The following is a 14,860-nucleotide window of genomic DNA, read 5'->3' on the forward strand; positions in this document are numbered from 1 at the left end:
GGTGATGGATGAGTGAGGAGCTGGGGAGTTGGACAGGGAAACAGTTTAAACACCAGACTGCTTTGTCAGGTACTGGAAATTGGCACTTTCACCTGGGACATTACAGGATGAGCTCAGCCCAGCTCCAAGGCACCACAGGGCGAGGGGCTCCCTCTCCCATCCTTCCAGGACCCGTGGGGAATCCTGAGCCCCTCTGCACTGACTCTTTGTTCTGTAAATACAGGGAAAACCTCAGCCTTCTGAGCTGTCTGCAATTTGTCAGCCCCACAGTAATTCCCTGCATTTTCTCAAGAGCCTGGGATATGAATAGCTTCTCCTTCATATTCCCTGCAAATGAGAAAGGCTCTCTTTTTAAATTATTCATGACATTATTATTATTAAAAGTCAAAGCGCCATTTAGTGAAATAGCATTTTTAAAGTCTGATTGCTCTAAAGCCAGAATGCCACGGTTTGTAAAACATCAGTGTCCTTTAGCCTGTGCTGAACTAGGAGAGAAATGAATCTGAAATCTCACTTGTAGCTCAAGAGAAAACTCTCCTCCGATACACAAATCAATACATGATTTAATTGTGTTTTATTGCTGCTTTTGCTTCAGTCCAGGGTCAGAAAAGAGCCTGAGAACATCCTATTTGCTATTTTCCCAACAATCACCTGTTTTTTTTAATTCCAACCTTCAAGTTCTCCCCAGCTGCAGGGCTGGGGTGAGTGGGGAGGGAGGGCAAGCTTGATATTCCCCTCTGGACTGAGCTCAGGGAAAGGTTTTCCTCTAAGCTTGGCTTCTGAAGGTGCCAAGGAAACCAGGACAGGAAAGGCAGAGCTAAAATCTTTTCTGAGCACAAGGGTCTGTGCCATGGAGGAGGCTCTGGTACCAACCCATGGTGGTCCCCAAGGCCAGCGTTATCCTGCACAAAGCAGGGAGCAGGAGAACAAAGACATGGAGCTCCTGGAGCAGGAGATGCTGAAGGGCCTGGAGCACCTCTGTGCCCAGGAAAGGCTGAGGGAGCTGGGGCTGGGAGCCTGGAGAGGAGCCCCAGCTGACAGGGGACTCATGCCTGGGTGTCCCTGCCTGCAGGCTCCCATCCTGGCATTATCTTAAGGGAAAAAACAAACTCAGCTATTCACTTCTAGACTCATAATACACTGTTTTCCTTTTTAGAGCTTCCTTACTCAGCATACTTTTGTTTTCTTTTGTCAAAGTTCCATCAAACTTTGTTTCCAGGTTCAGCAACCATTTTTCCCATGTACCAATAAGATATAATAATGGAATAATGTCCAAACACAATCCTGGCTGATGTCCAGAGCTATGTGCACTAATCCCACTGGATAAACCCTCATACAGGGACCCTTCTCATCCCACAGATTTTTCCAATAGTGGAAGAATTCCTGAAAATTCCTAGGCATGAGCTAGAAATCCAGATTCACATCCCAGCTACTCCCTGTTTTCTACTCTGCCTTTTTAGCCTCTCTCTAATACCAACACATGCAACTGATGGCTCTGTTTTGACTCCTACTCTGGAAAATAGCAACAGTTCAATTAAAATCAGTAAGAATTTGAATCTGAAATCCAACTGAACTCCTGATTTTTACTCTCCTCAGGTCTCTAAGGAGATGCAGATGTTTTTAGAGTATTTGCCTGAAGTTTTATTTTTTTTTTAGAGGTGAAATGGATTTTTATCTTGGAGGATGGAAATGTACTTTAAAGCTTGACTGAAGGAAATAACAGAAAACCATGTTTTAGCTTGAGGCTATGCATTTATCCAGCCATCTTTTCCCCAAATCTTGTAGGCACAAAGCTGCAAACACATCCTTGCCTCACCACATCCATCTCTGCACCAACAGATTTAATGTCTTCCAGGAAAAATCTGTCCAAGATGCAGCCAGGCCCTCCTCCTGACCATGGAAAAACAACCACTGATTTGCCATTTCTTACACTTTTCACTGCTGGTCATGCAACCCTTTGAAGTAATTTATTTTCAGGATGTATAACAAGAAATTAGGTAATGATCTCAGAAGATCCCCAACATATGAAAACACCTGCAGAATTGTGTGGTGAGATAAATCTACCCAGGAGTGTTTGTTATTCCTTAGTAAACAGACAGCTGGAAGCAAAATTACTGCTTTGTGCAAACCACCGAGGGTTTGTTTAGTAAGCTCAAAGCAAACCAGGCAAATTTGGGTTTCTGTGGAAGTTTACCTGAGCCCCTTGTGAATCCCAGACCTTCCACTGCACAGCCAGGAGAACAGGGGCTGAGCTCCTGCAAACCCCATCTCCTCCAGCAGAACTGAAGATCCATCCCCAAAGCACAAAAATTGCATTTTTTGCTTTCTTTTCTTGTTTAATGGCCATTTAAAAAAAAAAAAAATAAAAAATCCTGCATTTCAAGAGGCACTTTCCTCCATTATGCACTAAGAAAAGCACTACTCAAAGATCAGTTTTACAGCTGGAATTGAAAACCAGGATGAAGAACAATTGCTCTATTCAAGGCACTGCTGCAGAATGAGGAGTTGGATTTAGCAAAGCCCCGAATTCCAAAGATTATGAACTGGCCAGAGAAACTCCCCATTCTCCACATCCAAGCAATGTTCTACTGAGCTACATGGACTTGAATGCACAGTCCTTGAGGGGCTCAGCTGCCAGAGCTGCACAAATGCACCAAATAAAACCCACCACAGGCTCCTGGACCCAGTGGAGAGGCAGGAAAGGAGCAGAGACAGAGCTGCTTTCTGACTTTGGGTTTTCCTTCTGCTGGCACTTGCTCCAATTACCTCCCAATTCCTCCTTTTCTGAGGAAATCTAGAGCTAGAATTTCACTATGCACCTTCTTCTGTGCTCATCAACTGCTACAGATAAATCAAATCTATCCCCTTTTCCTAGCACTATGACAAGCCAAATCCATCTGGAATCTAATGATTGTTCCAATGCCTATTGTTCCAATATAAATCATCGGGAACTACAATACAAAAAGAATAATCTGTGGTACTGCTAATACTTGCCATGCTCCATTTTCAGCTATCTTTGTGAGTAAGTCAAGGGTATGATAAATCTTTGCAGTGATACTCCTGAATTTATAACCCAGATGGATCAATAGACTCACTCTGACATGCATCCCTGGAGGGATTCTGCATGTGATTGCTGGGATGAGCACAGTGACATCCACATCAGGGTTTTCCTGTATCCAGCTCCCCACAAACAAAGCTCCTGCCCTCCCTGTCCTCGTGCAGACTCCAGGGAATGTTGGGGTGTCTGTCCTGCTCTTCAGCAGCCTCATGGGATGAACAGAAAACTCTTCTGGCAAAGCACTGCCAGGCTGATGACAAATTCCAGAGTGGGAAGCATTGGGAGAGTCCCCCCAGAGCTGGAGGCTACACCAGAGGAGAGACAGGGAAGCACAGGGAGAAAAAGAGACGTAGAAAGAGATGGGATGAGAGAAACACATCCAGTGAGCTCCGAGCATCCATCACGGAGCATCCCCAATCCCTCCTGCTCCAGGGGAACCAGAGAAAACCCCAGCACAGCAGAAGGTTCCTGCACAGCCACACGCCCCCAGGCCTGCATTCCCTCTTGGGCACTTCCCGAGGCAAAGCCCAGCTCTGGGACATCTCCACCCCACACAAACCCGACATTTTCCTGCTGGTTTCCTTCAGCTGAGCCAGGTTCCAGCCCAGGCACTGCCTGCACAGAACAGCACTTCCCCAGGCTGTTCCCTGTGGAAAAACTCCTTCTGGAACTCACTGATCCACCCTAAACCCAACTCCCTTAGCCCAGTTAACTGAAGGGAAAATGAAGAGACACACAGGCACCCAAACTGTGCTTGGGGAGGTTTGAAGTATCTCAAACTCCCTGGACACTCCTCCTTGCAGAGCACTGCACAAAAGGCTCATTTCCAGGGAACAGAAGGTTTTAGTGCTGCACTCGACAGACACAAAGGGTGTTTTAATAGTTCCTGAGCTCTTCAGTTGTGGTTACAATCTGCTGCCATATTAATCTCACCCCATAATTAGCTGCCTGGGGAAAACGTGTTGTTATTCAGAGGAGCCAGGTGAATGGGAAAACAGCTCCAGAGGTCTGAACCTCATGATTTATTTCCCTTTCCAAACAGGAAGGTGAAGCAAGGCATCTCCCTCGCTCTATTATACGCACTGGACAATTTTGCTGTGCACTTGGCAAAGTGCAGAAGTGAAAGATGACCCAAAATAGTCCTGCAGAAAATCAAAACTACTTGGTTCTGATACAAGAGAACAGCAGGAAAACCCTGCACTTAAAGATCTCCACCAGAGAGCCCTAAAGAGGCTACAAGGTACTCTACAATATTTATGAGTGCAAGATATATACTATAGATTAATTCATAAATTCTCCATACATAATTTATAGTCTATTTACAGAGTAAAACAGTCATCACACAGCAAGCACCACAAATGCATTCACTTAAACTTAAGGGCATCTGTAATGCCTGCTCAGAAATCAGAGCCCATAATAAACCAGGCACAGGCAATGAAAAGCTGACTAAAATGCCCAGGAAGAGAAAGGAAATGCATTTTTAAGGCAGCTGATGTGCAATAAATATTTAATGCTCTATAAAATCTTTCATTTAGTTATATTTATATAGTATTAAGTACGTTGTTCCAGTTCAGAGTAAGAAATTAGTCTTAACTTGAGTTTTAGAGAGAACTTAGTTTTTCTTGCCTACAGTTTAACCTCACACTAAAAGCTGCAAATCGTGGCTCAATGAATTTGTACTAAAGCAGCAGAACTCCTTCATTTCCTCAAAAATCCTCCCTGATCAGAATTATTTCCTCTATTTAACAATGCAAAGCAATTGTGCATTCATAGAACCACAGAATCCCAGAATGGTTTGGGCTGGGAGGGACCTGAAATCCCACCCAGTGTCACCCCTGCCATGGCAGGGACACCTCCCACTGTCCCAGCCTGGCCTTGGGCACTGCCACAGGGAAGAATTCCTTCCCAAAATCCCACCTATCCCTACTCTCGGGCATCAAGGGCAATAAATGTGGTCACTGAACACAGGCACAGATGACACTCTGAGGTAGAAGACCCCAGGTGTGCGTTTGGCACTTGGAAATAAAAGCAGATTTTGCTGCTCTGCCAGCCAGGAAGAAGCTCAATGTGACTCCTGCAGCTCCCACACTCTGGAGGGAGACAGAATTCCCTGGCTCCAGCTCAAGGCATCACTGCTGCAGAGCAATTAAAACAATCAGCCCTTCAGTTACACCTCCTTCCACTGTTTTCCCAAAAATTAGCTGTGAGATCACAGACTCGTTTATTCACTGAATATATACTTTAAATTTCCATCACAAGAATAAGGAACTTCTCTTAAAGAATGTGCATGATGAGCTCCCTCATTCCAAAGTTAGTTTATGAAAATGTTGAAGGATGTTGTTAGGAGACAGCTTGTTCCCCATTAGAAAATAAAAGAAAAAGCAGGTTAAAAAGCAGTGGTGTTACCCTGAATCAGAAGGCCCAAGATGCACTTTTTGGGTTTGCAGTTGAATTTCTGCAGTAGAATCTGCTGCCTGCCTTGGCCCCAAGCCAGCAAATCCCACTCCTTAACCGAGCACTGTCCTCTTCTGGATGACGTTTTTTGTTCTTTAAATGTCTTCATGGTGTTCCTCTGCATCCATATAAAGATCTTTAATTGCTGTTTAATATTAATGCAGTTTTCAGAATCAGTGAAAAAGCTGGTTTTTAATTTTTATTTATTTATTTAGAAGTCCACATCAACTTCAAAGTTGCAGCTATAAATAGGAGTGCTGGAGACAGACATAGCCAGGAGCTACTGCAGGGTGCACTTCATCCTCTGCACAGGACTGGAAATTATTGAACATCTGAGATGTCCCAATTTCAGCAGAGGCTCCTCAGCAGCGTGTCCTGACCCCACAAAGCCTGGAGAACTCCTGGCTCTGCTGAGGACACCAGCAGCTCCTGCCTGAGCTCCAGCACTGGGAGCTTGTGATGAGGACTAAAGGCTAAAACTTACTGCACTCAGCTGTACTTCAATCACCTCACCTGGCACTTGGGCCCTGTTTGAGAGCAGATCACCTTGTTATAGATACATTTTAGATTGTTGGCTTTTCACAAATATTAAAATGAATGTTATGTGTATAAGAATGAGAAATTTTGTTGTATTAATATAGTTTCCTTTATTTCTGTTATTGATGAAATTTAGAAATAGTGGTATAAAATACATATATGTTAGGCTATGGCATAGTATTAAAATAAAAACTGCTTTTGTTTGTATAACCCAAAGACTGAGGAAAAAAAAAATAGCTGGAGAACTCCTGCATTTGTAAACTCTCTTATCCAGATGAAGACAGCAGTGCCCAGAACTCTGGGGGAGGAATTTATTGCATTTCTGGTATCAGGGAATGTAAATCTCAATGGCACCAAGAGGATTGATCTATTGGGAAGGGGGCAAGAGAAAACTAAACAGAAGAACACCAAAGATCCTGAGAAGAATGTCTGAATATGTATGAGAATTTATGGATATGTGGTAGGGTTCTGTTTTTAAGGGACAATCCTTTGTCAGTGAGGTGTGCTCTCTTGGCTGAAAGCAGAGACACCCAGCCACATCTGTAGACTTTATTTTTTTCTCCTAATTGTCTTTTTTTAATTATTAAACTTTTAAATTCTATAAAAATTATGTGAACCTCATTTTTCACAACCTGCTTGTGTTTAATACAGGATTTGTTATGATAATAAATCTTCCAGCCAGGCATTTTCCTTTGTCCTGGTGATGTTTTAATTGACTTCTAAGGACAAAGCTGATTTTATGTATTTCAGCTTTAATTGCTGCTCACTTTCCCGGATTTCTTTCACACAATCATATTAAGAATTAGGTTATTTAAGGAGATTAGTGAGTCTTAGCATTGAGAACCACACTCCCAGTGACAATGGAAATACACCCAGCAGTAGAAATTGGTTGAGCAAGAACTTTGAAACTCATTTTGAACGAGTTCCCTGAATCTGTTTCACACAGACCCATAGAAGGGAGCCTAAGGATTATGTGAAGGAGTAAATCTGACACTGCTTAATGTCTCAAAAGGACTCGCCTCCACCTCCAAAATCTGTAATTATGTGCGATTTGCATTAATCCTTAGAAAGAAATAGAAATCCTTGCACAAAACAGAAAAAGCAGATTAGGAGCAATATTCTGTTGACAGTCCCGCAAATGATTTATGTCAATTAAGATAATTCCAGCGCTCTCATGAAACCATCTCTCTCTCCATCACCTCAGAAGTGGGGGATGCTTACCCAGAGCCACACAATTCCATTTCCCAGGAAGGAATGGCCGGATTTGAAGCGAATCCAGCGGAAAGCGCGTTACCTCCACCACCGCTCCAGAACGAGCAAAGCTGCAAAGCAGCAGCAAGAGAAAAGTCATTTTTCACCAGAGCCTGGAGATGTGCAGGGATGAAGCCAAGATGTGCAGGTGTGATGGGTGCAGGGGGCTGAGCTGCTCCCCACATCCCCCCGCTCTGCTCCTGCGCCCACCAAAGGGCACCGATGACGACGGGAGGCACAAACCGTGCTGCTTTCTGCCGAGAGAGATGCTGATACATCCTGCATCTATCAGGCACCTCTTCAGGAGTATTTCTGGCAATTGATGAATCATTTTGAAAGTCAAGGCAGAAAAGCCATCATTAAAAGCACCTTGTTGTGCCTGCTGCTGGCGCCTCGTTAAGAAATCCGCTTCAGCTCTCATTTCCCAATTCTTTGTTGGTGCCTCCACAGATAAAAATTTCCAGCCTCTCAGAAGCTTTAATTTGCCCCCAGACAGCAGCAGAGGTTAATGCTGATCTACAAAACACATCCAAGAAGGAATTGCTGTGCCATCCGACAGTATCCTGTACCTGGGTGTGTTGGAAGTCGGGGTAACTTCTCCAAAAAGCAAGAACAGGCTCACCAAGGCACTCCGGCAAAACCACAGCAGGTGAACCAAAGGCATCCAGCAGCTGTGGCAGCACTGATGGCACGCAGGTCATTTACATATATGCAAATGACCACACAGGGTGATGTCTCGGGCCGTTTACAGTTTCCTCTGGGAATTATCAGGATTCACCTTTCAAAAGCTGTTTCCAGCAGTGACAGAACCCCAGACTGGGCTGGAGGGGACCCCAAAGCCCACCCAGAGCCCCCCCTGGCATGGCAGGGACACCTCCCACTGCCCCAGGCTGCTCCAGCCCTGTCCAGCCTGGCCTTGGGATGCAGGGACAGCCTCATCCCAGGGAACAAAGCAGCAGTGCCCAAAAATGACCCTGAGCAGGGTTACCTGGGTACATGTGGAAACTGCTCTGTAATGTTTACATCTCAAGGAGAACTGACTAAGAGAAATCACTAATAAAATGCAAGAATGTTTAATTGGCACATTGTTAGGAGAACATTAATTGGCAACTCTAATACACTGAATAAATTAGCATAATCAACAAGCTGAGTACTGACATGCATTATCACGTACCTCACAATGACTTTTTAATGATTCAGAAAGCAAATCAATTATTTCCAAACTTGCATTTGCCTCTGTTTCATGTTGTCCTTGTGGCTTTTAAATACATATTAACATATTTTCCTTTCTCAATTCAAGTCTACCAAGCCCTGGTAATCCAGCTTGGTTTTCTCCTTCCGTGGAAGCATGGGATGGGAACAGAAATCACTGTGTCACTTGTAAGAGCTGCAAGATTTTAGTCATACTTGTAAAACCTAAACCCCTAAAGCTTCAATGACACAAACAACACCTTTGCAGAGGAGGAAGAACCTGCTGGTGGCAGTTTTAAGCACACTGATGGATTTAAATATGGTATTTAAAGATGGTATTTCTAAAGCTACACAAACAAGGTGTTAACCGCATTTCAATCTAACTAACCACAACGTTAGATCAGTTTAAAATGCCCTTTTTTTGGAATAATTAACACTTGGGATTAATCAGAACAGGCAGCTTTGTTCTGACACAAGTATCAAGCACTTCCCCTTCCCAATAAATCCCAAGCTCATAAATCTCTCTCTCCAGTTCCCCCTTCAGTCCCAATTACAAACACTATTTTTAGCCAAAGCAAATGTCAGTGTACAAATAAAATTAAAACCTCAATTAACATTACCAGATATAATGAGATGTTTAATTACCCTTGAAACTAGGCCTTGTGAAAAGCCAATAAACTTTAAAGTGCTTTTGTTACCAATCCAATTACCCATCATACAGAACACCAGACTGTTTGCATTGCCCTCGAACGAGGGTCCAAGAGGTGGGACAGCAGGGCAAGGAAATGATTCTGACATGAATGGTGGAGAATGTTACAGAAACCTCTGTTGTAAAAGCTCAGTCCAAACCCTAAGAAGAGACAAGAAAAGCTTGATAAAGTGTAGAATATCTGAAACAGTTCTCTAGTGTCTCACGTGGCAAAGCACCGAACAGAAATCCTTCACGCGAGCCCTGCGACTCTGGAGGGCAGCACAGCAGTGATGCCACCAGATCCACAAACTCAGCCTCCAGAGCCAAAATCCCAGCACCCAGCTCTGCTGCCAGCTGAAAGTGGGGAGGAAAATAAATCTGCATTTCAAACACCCCTGGGCTGTACACTGCATTATCCTCAATGAAAACCAAGATCTCTGCAATAGTGCAAAATGTTTAAACCTGCAGCTGCCAAATCCACTGAGAGATTTTATGAATTTCATGCACATTTGGAAAAGAAGAAGATTCAGCAGGGGCTGGAGTCCAAATTGTCCTTAAGAAATAACAAAAACACCCACAAAAAAGCCAAACCCCACAAAAAAACAGCACCAAAAAAGCCTGAAACAACTTGCACAGACTTTTTACCCAAATTCACTGGATGATTTCCTGTACTTAAGAAGTTATTTATATCATTATTACTTTTTTTTTTTCTGGACAAAATCAACTCCTAGAAAATGTTGATTAATTTGCAGCTTGATGCATAAAAAGTGAGCTTGTGAAATTACCAGAAGAGATAAATCAATGATTCATGTGGGTTGGTTTTGCATGAATAAATTATTTGTTCCTTCTCCGTGCTTCATCTGATAGAAGAATGCAAAATTAATGCTATTCTATGCAAATAGAAAGCCTTTTATAAAATTCTGACCTAATTATAGGTGTTTGCTAAGAAACTCAAACTTGAGTTTTCAGGGAAAAAATTCCTTGGTGCCACATGAGTGTCATGGAAGGCAAGATTCAAACAATAAAACATGTCACTCAAGGATTATTAATAGAAATAGATATTATTAATATTTCTGTCTTCTTTAACCACTTTCATCCTGATGGAGAGGTGGCACAGTTGGCACCCAAAATTCTGCATCCCTCCAGCTGATGTTGAACACCGCACAGGATGGCAAAGACATCGCTGCGGATCATGCAAAGTTGTGCATCCCAGCAGATTTTCATTAATGCCAATAAAAGAGATGGCATTTCAATGATGTGGTAGCCAAGGAAACAGAGAAGCACCTGACAGATGTTATCCCCCTGCCTTCTCCTTCAGAGGCAGCAGAGATGAAGAGTTTGGGCCAATCCTGCAACAGCTGATGACCAAATGAATCATTAAACCATCCTGATTTCCAGCACCGTGGTGCTGACTGCCAGGGAGTTTGTAATGAGAATTGTTCATTTTAAAATGAAGTGATGAAAAAAAACAAATTATTTCTTTCTCACCGCCATCTGAAATAACACAAAACATCTTGCCCAGAGCAGCTGGGGCTACCCCTGGATCCCTGGCAGTGCCCAAGGCCAGGCTGGACATTGGGGCTGGAGCACCTGGGACAGTGGGAGGTGTCCCTGCCATGGCTGGGGGACACTGGGTGGCCTTTCAGGTCCCCTCCCAACACAAATCATTCTGAGATTCTGTCATCTCCTTTTGGAGTTTGTGTCTGTCAAAGATATTTTTTTTAGATTTTACAGTTTTCCCTCTCTAACTGCTAACTCTTAAGAAATTCCATTAACAGGATTTCATCACAGTAACTGTCCAACAATTCTAGAAGAACTAGCCACAAAACATCTCAAGGACTTAGAAATAAAAATCACCAAACTAAAGTCTATTCATCTGTAAATATAAATATAAAAAAGCCTCCAATTCTGAAGATTAAAGGCAATCTTCTACCTGTAAAGTGAGAGAAACCCACACCATAAAGCTGACAAGATGACAGGCAGGAACCAGACTAAATAAAGAGAATTTGTGCTGTCAGCCACAATATATTCCCTGGTTGTATCAGACACCGTACTTTCAACATACAAAGCCCTTCAAGAAATCACCTGAAGTCTCATTTTGTGTAAATCAGAAGAACTGAAGGGAATCTTTCCTGTCTGGCCTGTGTTATTTTAGGGACATTGATGCAGTGGCTTTGGCCTGCCTGCAGGTGTTTTCCCCAAGGCCATTCCCTGCTCTCTCTCTAACTCCAACAAGCCCCCTTTGTGTCTGGAACAGGCAGAGCCTGACTGAGTGATTGATTCAATCAATCAGAGGGTTCCAAGTGGGGTTTTGCAGCAGAAGTTCCCATTAACTGACCTGGCTGCTCCTTCCTGGCTCTGAACCCAGCGAGGGCTTCACTCTTTGCTGATGACAACACACAGCACTGGTGATCCTGTGTTTCCAAGTGGTTTAGCCACTCTGTGTAATTAATATGAACGCAGTAATTCCTCTCTCAGATTTTCTGTGGATGGCAAATTTGGCAGCAATAACTCAGCTCGAGAGCAGGGAACTGAGCACCACCCAGACACCATTCCCAGCAGGGAATCCTCATGGACAAGGGCCTCCTATGCACCCCCACTGAAGGGTGGAATTCCTTCTGAAAAGGATATTTAAGTCAAATTAATGAGAAATGCTTACTGGAAAGGTCCACAAAGCACTGAGACGCTTTTCAAGCTCAAGCCATTATTCCTCACCAGCCATCCTGCACTTGGGAGCATCCTCAGAGCAAGATGTCCCAGACATCCTCCAGGAGCAACCAGTTACAGCAGAGCTGACTTGTATCCAGATACATCTGGCAGATTTTCCAAGTGCTGTGGATAATTAGTGGCTGGAGGTTAAACAGCCACAGAACTCCGGGACTTTATTCCAAGCTTGAACGCCCTTGATAGAAGTCAGCGAGGTGTCAATTCCAAACATTTCTGTTTCTGTACACAAAGTGGCTGCTCCAATTCAAAACAGACAATTTAGTGGGTGGATCTGTAATTAAATTATTATGGCTCATATCTAATTAAAACAGATTTCAAGGCACATTTCAAGCTGTGGTTGGATGTCAGTTTGAAGCTGTGTCGCACAGCTTGGCAAGCGATCGCGCTGAAGGAGGGCAGGAACAGCATCCAAGAGCAAGAAAAGGAGGATCTAAAAATAAAAATGTTCTGGAATGTCTGGCTTTCATTTGAACCCAGCAGTTCACTACTGGCATGGTACCACCCCATGGATATCTCAAAGGGCCTCGAGTCTCAGAGAGGGAAGGAGAAACAATTGGAAATTCACGGCCCGCAGTTGTTCCCGGGTTCTGAACAGAGTTTAACAAAATCCAGTGGAATCAAAGCCTTCCTGATGGGAAAACTGGCTCAGTGGGAATATGGAACTGCAAGCTGGCCAAGGCAGAAAGGCACAGCCTAGTGAGACACACTCCACAGTTTGTTAAGCTGAACACACACCTTGGGCTTAGCACTGGCTTCTGAGAATTCACCGGTGGAACAGGAACAGCAGTTCCAAGATAAAGTTTCAGAAACCAATACAAGGGTTTAAAAACGCAAAGTTTAAAAATGTAACTTCTTTTTCCTCTTTAATTTTCCTCTGTTCACTGTGTGGGAGCTTATGTCTACATCAACTTTGATTTAAATAAATGGATGTCTTTTCAGAAGACCTCAAGGTGCTGAAGCCACCATGGGAATGAAACCATAAGAGGAACAAGCAGGAGCTGCAACTCCATCTCTGGCCTCCTGTGGGATCTCCCCCCAGCACACCCATCCTGCTCACTAATTACTTCCCCTCCCTCTTTTTTCTCTACTTTTCCATATGTACTTAAACACATTTCAAATGTAATTGCATAAAAGATTGCCTGGTTCACACAGGAACTAATAAGTCCAAGTAACTGTTATTACAAAACTCAAATCAAAGGCACTGAATATTGCCATTGCAAAGTAATTAAGGCAATAAAACCATCGGCGACTTGAAGGGCTCTTTCATTAGTAAAGAGAATGCAATTATTTTCCTGCCATGTCTCCTGATTCTATTAGGCTGACAGGCAGGAACAGCCACAGTAAGCAGGCTGATTTCTCTCCCAGCACACTGACACCCTGGAAATCCTTCTTCACGCACAGCTGAGCCACTGATGGTCACCGCAATCCCTGTGCTGTCAGGGCTTAGCCTGGCTATCGAGCTTAAACACGAGCTGAGCAGGGCCTAAAACCCTCCAGCTCTCAATAGCAAATAAAAGTCTGGTTGGTTCAGAGGGAGCACACAACACCAGGCATGAAGGTGTCCTTGTTCATGGCAGGGGGCTGGAATGAAATGATCTTTAAGGTCCCTTACAACCCAAACCATTCTAGGATTGGGGGGAAAGCTCAGGTGTCCCAGAGAACAAGGGACAGGACAAGAGGAAATGGCCTCAGGCTGTCAGAGGAGGCTCAGACTGGATATTAGGAGGAATTTCTCCATGGAAAGGGTGCTCAGGCATTGGAGAAGGCTGCCCAGGGAGGTTTGGAGTCCTCATCCCCAGAGGTGCCCAAGGACGTGGCACTGAGTGCTGCGGGCTGGGGACAAGGTGGGGATCGAGCTTGGACTCCATGGTCTGGGAGGGCTTCTCCAACCTCAGTGATCCTGGGATTCTGTAACCTGAGAGCAAAGCAAACTTCTGGAAACTTTAAAGAAGTTTTGCTTTTAAAGGGCAAGCACCAAGCAGAGTCCTCCTCCAGCAAATTCCAGCCACGGTTTGCATTCCGTGTTACAACAGGCGCCTTCAGCTTGATTGTTCCAACTGTTTGAAATCAAGTTAAACAGCGAGAAGAACAGAGTTACATTTGAATCTGAGCAGGTTAAAAAATAGAAAACAAATATGCTCTGCGAGTGCCGACCCTCGCTGTGCGCGCTGGGGCTCCTGAGCACAGATTTATAATGAGGAGTCACTGCCAAACTCCCAGTGCATCTTAATTCCACCAAAATTCAGACTGAATACTGAACGGGACAGAGGTTGCTTGAAATTCAGCTCAAGAACACTCCTACCTGACACACCAAAGGAAAAAGGGCTGAATTTCAGTGGGTGGTACAGTTTTATGACAGAAGGAAATAAATTTGCCTCCGGAATGATTGGCACTTCTGGAAACTGAGTTAGCTTTGTTTCCAATCATCACGTCAAAATAGATTTGGGTGCTTCTATTCAGATCAGCACCAGAATCAAAAGACAAGAAAACACCTCCTTTCCCACTACACCATCTGAAGTCATCTCTCCATTTTGTACTAGGGCTCTCCTGATCATGAAACCCACAACATTGAATAAGATTTCTTCCTAAAGCCAGGGCCTGGTTTCTTCATCACCTTTAGAGTATTTCAGACAATCATAAATGGTTTGGGTTGGGAAGGACTTCAAAACTCATGGTGTTCCTACTCCCTTCCCAACACCTGCCACTGAAAGGTCCCTGGGCCACTTGTCACATTATTTCAGATGTGACAGAACAGCTTCTCTCTTGAAACACTGTATTATCTTACAACTATTTCTTGTTAAAGAACTCGCTGCTCTCTCCAGAGAACACGCAATTGTTAAATTGATTATTTGCAGGAAGCCATTTCCAACCCTCACAGCCTGTGGAGGCACTGCTGGCAATACCCACACTGAAATCTGGAAAGGGACTGGGAAGGTGCAAGGAGGTCACCA

Source organism: Pseudopodoces humilis, chromosome 13 (genome assembly GCF_049639895.1).
Source record: "Pseudopodoces humilis isolate 2021_Gansu_Grassland_sample_001 chromosome 13, ASM4963989v1, whole genome shotgun sequence".
NCBI classification, from domain to species: domain Eukaryota; kingdom Metazoa; phylum Chordata; class Aves; order Passeriformes; family Paridae; genus Pseudopodoces; species Pseudopodoces humilis.